Consider the following 8,112-nt stretch of genomic DNA (forward strand, 5'->3'; position numbering starts at 1 on the left):
TTCTTGGGTTTCTTTTCCATTTGAGATAGGGAGGAGCGGTCTGGGACAACACCCGATCTCTATTGAAACTATCGAACAAAATCTTGAGCCATGTCACCCAATGTAGGCCACTTACCAACATCTTGACGATTATGCCATTCCAAAGCTACCCCAGTCAGGCTCTCACTGAAGTACGCCATCAACAAATCATCTTTCTCGCCAACACTTCTCATTATACTGCAATAATTCCTCAAATGGGCTACCGGATCCCCACACCCATCATATAAGTTAAACTTTGGCACTTTAAACCCCACAGGCAGACGAACGTCGGGGGACATAGACAATTCTTTGTAAGACATGCTACCCTAGTCTCCGATTCCTTGCTTGTTCTTTAAGGATTGTTCTATGCCTTTCGGCCTCCTGGGTATCCCATCTCGCCCTTTTCTTCCTATGAACTTTTCATTTTCAACATGAGGTTCATCTCGCGGGCCCTGCTTGTATGAGTTAGGAACCTTGTGGGCAACCTTTGAGGGGTAATATTGGGCATCGTGAGCTTTGAGTGGGTGTTCATTATTGGGGATGGTGGATAATACAGGAGGTCAATTTTTGGGAAAGGTAATTGGAAGATGAGTGACAGAGCTACTAGGGTGGTTGGGAAATCCATGAAAAGCGGGTGGATCTGGAGAGTATGGGGGATCATCTGGCATTGTGACCGGTGTTCGGGTAAGGGTAGCATTTAGGAAGCTAGGTGGTGGCGGGGGTGGTGCCTTCCCAGTCATCCAGGCCTGATACATGTCCGCCATGTGTTGTCTTAACATCTTTACCTCTTCAACCAACCCATTGTCCTATTCAACCGACTGCGTCCGGGCACCGGTATCAACCAACTCAGTTCTGTTGTTGTCTGCCATTTCCTTTTGACTTTGTGTTGTAGAGAAGAGTTACCACTTTAAAAACCACAAACCAACCACCCTTCTGCTATGAATATAACAAAATGAAGCCATCACGTTAGCGTTAGGGCATTTAACATAAGATAATCTCACTTTATGTGCAATGCACCTAGCCACAGTTATCGGTTCTAAAATGACTTCGAGGGTACAAAGGTCAGTTGGCATCATCCCAATTTGTTCATCACAACCTCTCTTTTCTTTGTTTTTCTAGCACTTCTTAGCTCGCTCATTTTCCTTCCCCTTTTTCTTTCTGAGTGTCGCTCTTTTCTTCCTTCTCAATTCTCACATCCCATAATTTCACCATCTTTTTCTCTCTCTCTTTTTTCTCTTTTTTTTTAAAAACAAATAAAATAAAAAAATGATTCGATCGAACCCTATGTAGGTTGCCTACGTATGATGACGCCGCATGAATCAGATCTTTGCGTAGTTCGGGAAGATCAGGAATAAAGGAAACAAACTGACGTTCTCGGTTTCTATCTTAATAACTCTGACGAGAAAAGGGAAAGAAACAAATCTCTTTTTTTGTTTTTAAATTTTCTAGACTTAATATTCTATAACCTATTCTAAACTCAAGTTTAGCAGAGCATATATATATATATATATATATATATATATATATATATATATATATATATATATATTTTGAAAAAAACATTCCATGGGAAATTATTAAGGAAACCCTAGAAGAGAAAAAAAATATTTTTTTTATTCGCTTTTTTTAAGGAGGAAATCTAAATAATAAACCACAAACGATAAAGTATTTTTTCTATGCTTTTGGATTTCAATTTTGATTACCTAAAAAAAAATTCGAATGATAACAAAAGATAAAGTATTTTTTCTATGTACAATGTTCTAAAGTTCTAATGAAAATAAAAGAATTTTTTTTTCATTTTCACTAATTTCCCAAAGAGACACCTCAAAAGAAAATCTTTTGGATTTTGGAATTAACACCCTAAAGAAAGCTTTTAAAGAAGTATTAAAAGAAAATTCACATCTTTTTTTTTCGAATTTTGGTCCTAATATACTAAAGGAAACTTAAAAACACTTCATTTTAAGTCCTAGATATTAATTGCCTAAAGGAAAAACAACCTCAAAATTTTCTTATTTCTAGAATTAGCATTCTAAAGAAAATTTATAACGAAATATAAAATGCAACATCTCTTTTTTTGGATTTTTGAGTTACAACACATTTTTTCAAATTTAAAACAGAAAATAACAATAATAAAAGAGACTCGACATTATTGTATAAAAGTAGAAAATAAAAGATGCCATAAAATGAGGAAAAGACTCAAAACATAAAAATAAAACAAATCTCCTTAAGCAACTCCTGACTGAGCGATCTTGACCGGATGGTCACGGGGTATCTGCCATGTTCAAACTTCGGTAAATAAATCCACACATGTATGAGAAAACTTTAACCAGCACTATGTGATATAATAACACTCATAATTGGGACTATTTTTACAAAATGACTTATTTAGCCAAAAGATGGCTAGAAGTGCAAAATTTGGTTAGGACCCCGCAAAGCCAAGAACTTAAGATTAACTAGGAAGACCGGACCCTATGTGAGTTGCCTACGCATCCCGCCCCGAGAGACGAGAATCAGGTTCGCGTAGTTCGGACAAATTGGATACGGGCGAGAATAATAAAAACAAACCACTAATTCATAGAAATCACATTTTTTCTTGCTTTTTCTTGAAAAATGACGAAACATGCAAAATCTTTTTGGATTTTCTTTTTCTCTCTTTTTTTTGATTTTGATTTTTTGAAAAATTATGAAAAAGTGCAAAATCGTTTTTTTGAATTTTTCATGTTTTGTTTTTGTCTTTTTTCTTAAAAATGTAACAAAAAAACATAACTAGACCCTACTTGCATTATTTTCACACTTCCCCTTCTCTTTTTCTTTTTTTTTCCGTTCTTCTTTCATTGTTTCTTTTTTCCCTTTTTCTTTTTTTTCACTTATTCATTTACCCTCAGTTATCATTGGTCCGCCAAATGACCCTTTTACTCTTGAATAAATGCAACATGTAGCACATAAGATGCATCAAGATGGTCTTTATTTTGGGCAAACCTATCCTAGACGGACCCAACCCCTGTGTTGAGTCCGCAAAGTCAAATGTGATGCAAGCAAACGTTCCTACTAGGGATCCGACATGAGGCTGTGTTTTTCTAGGTTTGAATCCTGGGGTTTTGTTCTAGACTTGGGGTACCCGAGCGGACAACTGGGGCCGAGGAGGGGGCGACATACCGGGAGCACTAAAGTCTACTCGACCTTGTTGCTTGCCCAGCCTCATTCTCATTTGGTATAATTTCTACAGAAAAAGCGGGCCACGCGAACGTGTGCACCATTTTCAGAAAACTTAGAGGGGGTGGCGTAAGAAGACAGTTATATACAATTCAAACAATATTAAAGTGGTAAACATATAGTATTTAGCACAAAAAGGTTCACAAAATACAGTAATATCAACAATAAATAAAGCCAAGCAAAATCATATTAATAAGCTCGAATTCTGAACCCTGAACCAGAGATTCTGGGTTTGATCCCCAGCAGAGTCGCCAGAGCTGTCACACCTCCTTTTTTACTACACCCCGAGAAGGGTATAAATATAATGGAGTTTTTTCAATTAAAGGACAATCGAAATGGGATTTGTTTATTTTAAGATCAGAGTCGCCACTTGGGATAATTTATGGTGTCCCAAGTCACCGGTTTTAAAAATCCCGAACCGAGGAAATTGACTCTATTTACGGTCTACGAACACAGAAATCCAAGTAAGGAATTCTGTTAACCCGGAAGAAGGTATTAGGCATTCCCGAGTTCCGTGGTTCTAGCACGGTCGCTTTGATCATACTTGGCTTATTAAAATTGCTGATTTTAGATCCTATGTGCATTTACCCCTTTACCGCTTTTAAATCACTTGATTATTCGTAGTTAAAGAATTGAGTTACGCATAGGTATACTCTTTCCCTTTGGTGCGTCAAAAATCATGTCACGCGAACGTGTCCACAATTAATAACGCTTTGTTTATTTATTTAAGAAAATTTGGTTGAAGTTGCGCGAACGCATCCCTCGAGTTACTTTTAGAATTTGCAATTATGTCACGCGGATGTGTCCACAATCGCAATGGTATATTAAACATGCCTAAAGCAAACTACGAATGTACAATTATTTTCCTAAAGCCAATGTGAGATTGTTGTGAGGCCAAAAGGACTCTTAGGAGCATACGACATATGGGTGTTATAATTTCAATTCTTCTACTTCATTTTGTTTTAGCCTTCATTTAGGTTACATGTTATACACATTTAGGCTACATGCTATACACGTCAGAATGGAACACACGGCTAAATCTAAACTAACAATGGAATGTCCACTGACCAAAAGTGAGACAAACGAAGCCTCCCCTTTTTAAAGAAAAAGATCAAAAAATAAATATATATAAAAATAGTAAAGAAAACTAGTAAGCAATTTTTGATTCGAATAAAATAAGATATGTAATCCAAAAACTAACTACTCTATTATTTTTATAAAAATGAGTCCATGGTAATTAAATACCAACAGAAACATATACTTCATTCTCGAAAGCTTGGATGCACAACAAAATTACTCAATATTACTACTAAGCTAGTAAAACATGGAAGGGTCTTATGAGAAATTAGGCCATGATATTCCAAATAGAGTAGAACAAGAAAACTTCCTTAAGCCACGAAAATAAAGTAGACAACTGATTTCCTCTTTAAACCCATGTACCCTTAGATTTAAAATTGAACAAAATTCATATCCTCAATCCATGAAACTTAAGCTGTTGCAATAAGTTTTAATGGCTCTTTCATGTTTCAGTCATATAAAAAACAGATTAAAGTGAGAAAAAGAGATAGAATAGACCTGAGAGTTTAGATTTTGATTAATAGGGCTTTGGCAATTACAACAAGTGAAACGAGCCAAATGAATAGATCCGCAACAGAAGATTTCAACTGAAATTTCCAAGCAACAACTGCTAACCTCGACGGAACTCGACCGGACCTCGAAACTAGCATCACCTCGACGTACGAATGGAATGCCTGAGTTTACAGCAACGTCGAGTTTCAGCAGCTCGAGCTCGATGGAAAAAATGGACAGCGATAACCATAGACCGAAATCAACGTACGACAACTTTCCACACGACTTGAACTCACAAACGACTCCAAACTTCAACTGCCTTACGCTCGTTCCCTCACTCCGTAGCTGGTGAAGCTCGCCGGATATGGCGTCGCTGGCAGAAGGTCCGGCGGGTCAAGGTCGACGAGATGGGTGGTGGGGAGCTGGGTCGTTTCGCTAGGGTGGGCTCGTTGGAAGCTACTGGTGTGAGGTCGCTTGGTTCTATTCGTCACATTCGGAATTCGTTACTCCGACGAGCTAGTGGAGCTCATTTTTCCCGGGGAGTTTCAGGCAGAGATGGGGTCGCTTGATGGTTAACGTTCAGGGGTCGTTGGCGCTTTTCCGGCGTGCATGGGTTGTTCCAGGTTCGGGGCTGTTGGTATATGGGGTTAATGAAGAGAGCAGGGGTGTTTTGAGATGGTTAACGTTCAGGGGTCATTTGGAGAAGACGATCCCGAGGGGTGGGGGGTTGTTTCTTGCGCAGCTTTTTCGTTCTTTCTTTTTGTATTCAGCGTCCTCTTTTTCCCGTTTTTCTTTTCTCTTTTTCTTCTTTTATATTGTAAGTTTTTTGGCAGGGTTTTTAGGTTAAGGGGTATGGGCCTTTAGGTTAAGGGGTATGGGCCTAGGAATTATGGGCTTGGCAATTGTGGGCTAGGTCCAAAATTTTGCCTAAAAATGGGTTGCTCGAGCCCAAGTTCTATTCTTTCGCTGCGAACGAGATTAAAAATACGGGCCCATTTATTAATTATTACTACTATTCAAATAAATATTTAAAATAAAACTAACCATTAAAACAAATCTATTTTTGGTATTTTCAAATATCATATTAAAATAAAAATACGATACTATTGTTGTATATTTTTTTTTTAAGATTAAAAATGACTACAAAACATTAATGAACCTATTTTTTGTAATTTTTGTTTTCTTGTAATAAAATAAAGCAAAAGAGTCAAGATTGTTTAAAATATCTATATTATGCCTAAATTAAATATTTACGCGCTAAAATATGAAAAATCTTGGGGAGGGTTGCCTGCCTCTTGCTTCTCCAGTTTGGTCGGGGCCAGTGTCGGTGATTGCTATTTAGTTTCTTCCTTCCTAACCGACTTCGGGTTTTTTGATGTCGAGAGTGCGGACATCGGGATCACCTCATTGACCACAAACATTTCTTTTGCGACTGGCTATTCTCTGTAAATTGTCTTGATCCCTCCCGGTGTGGGAAACTTCAATTCCTAGTGTAGTGTCAAGGGTATTGCCCTCATGTTGTGAATCCATGGCCTTCCGAATAGAGCATTATATGTCATATCCCCTTCAATCGCACAGAACATTATTTCCTGGATGGTCCCGGCGGTGTTCACCGGCAGGTTTATCTCCCCTTTAGTAGTTTCACATGCCATGTTGAATCCATTTAAAACCCGGACTACATGCACTATTTTTGTCTCGTAGGCCCAACTATTCCACGATCCTCGATCTGATGATATTGGCCAAGCTATCTGGATCAATTAACACATGCTTAAATTTAGATTTATTTATGAGTACATATATTACCAATGTATCATTATGTGGTTGCACGATGCCTTCAGCTTTTTTGTCATTGAAAGATATAGTTCCTTCCGGTATGTAATCTCGAATCCGTTTTTCCCTTGTAATGGACATCTAAGTGCACTTTAGCATCTGATAAAGTTGTATTCTGATAATCTCAGTGCCTCCTTGGCCCGAGTGTCCTATCGAAACCATTTTTACCTATGAGTCCCCGACTATTGTGGCCTCAATCGTTCCTTTTTTTTTACTCCTCGTAGGGTTATGTTCGGACCCATTACCCTTTTGATCTTTGCTATGTGGTTGATACAAATCTCTGTTCGATCTTGATTCATGATCGATAGCTCTTTTAGATCTATCATTAGTTCTGATGGGGTACACGGATCCGGAAGTGTCCCCGAGCTGATCATCTTCAACTCTGATTTTTGATTGGTACCTATTATGGACGTCGGCCCAAGTTAACATGGGGTATTCGATCAAATTCTATTTCTACTATTGTGAAGCCAAAGAGCTTTAAGGGTTGAGTCCTTGGGTGAATGCCTGAATGACCCAATCGTTTGCGACTGGAGGCAGATCCATTCGTTCCATTTGAAACCTCGACATATATTTCCTGAGCATCTCGTTATCTATTTGATTTACTTTGAAAAGGTCTGACTTCCTGGTCTCGACCTTGATGGCCCTGGCGTGCGCCTTTACAAAGGCATCTGCAAGTATAGCAAACGAATCAATAGAACTGGGGGGTTTCCTTTTAACAAGGTTTCTCCAAAATAATTCAATAGAACAGACTCGATTTCGTCATATTCTAAGTCATTCCCCTTGATGGCACATGTGTAGGAGGTCACATGTTCATTTGGATCTGTTGTTCCATTATACTTCGGAATTTTGGGCATATGGAACTTCTTCGGGATTAGCTTCGATGTTGCACTCGAAGGGAAAGGCTTTTAGAAAAATTTCTTGGAATCCAGGCCCTTCAATATCGGGGTTTTTCCTGGGATTTGATCAACCCTGGAGTTATAGGTCTCCAATTTTTTGTTGTTGGCTTCGATCTTCTTTTCTCCCAATTCCAACCGCTTCGTCAGTTCCTTGAGCATTTTTACTTTTTCGGGCTTCAGCTTCACCCGGCCTTTTTGAGGTTCATTCGTTTCTTTGGGTGTTCTCCCAGGACGGTTTAGGCTTAACTCTGTTGGGGGTGTGGCTTTGATTCTGTAACTGGGCTATCGCCATCTGTTGAGTTTGTAACATCTCGAAGATCACCCATAAATTGATCCCATCGCCTTCACCGTCGTGTGTTCCCAGGTCGGTAGGCATGTTAGTGTCGATGGCCATGTGGGAGTTAGCATCAATTGGGTTTACGATCGGGACCACATTGGGGTCAGCAAGGAGAACCTCGGTTCTGGACACTATATTGTTGTTCTCGCCATGGTGGCCAGACTCAGTATCAACACTTAAGTGAGCAGATTGAGAGTTTGAAATTCTTAAATTTTACCATAAATTAAAATCTCAAAGAACAAGCGTAAA

The sequence above is a fragment of the Nicotiana tabacum genome, chromosome 1 (genome assembly GCF_000715075.1).
Source record: "Nicotiana tabacum cultivar K326 chromosome 1, ASM71507v2, whole genome shotgun sequence".
NCBI lineage: Eukaryota > Viridiplantae > Streptophyta > Magnoliopsida > Solanales > Solanaceae > Nicotiana > Nicotiana tabacum.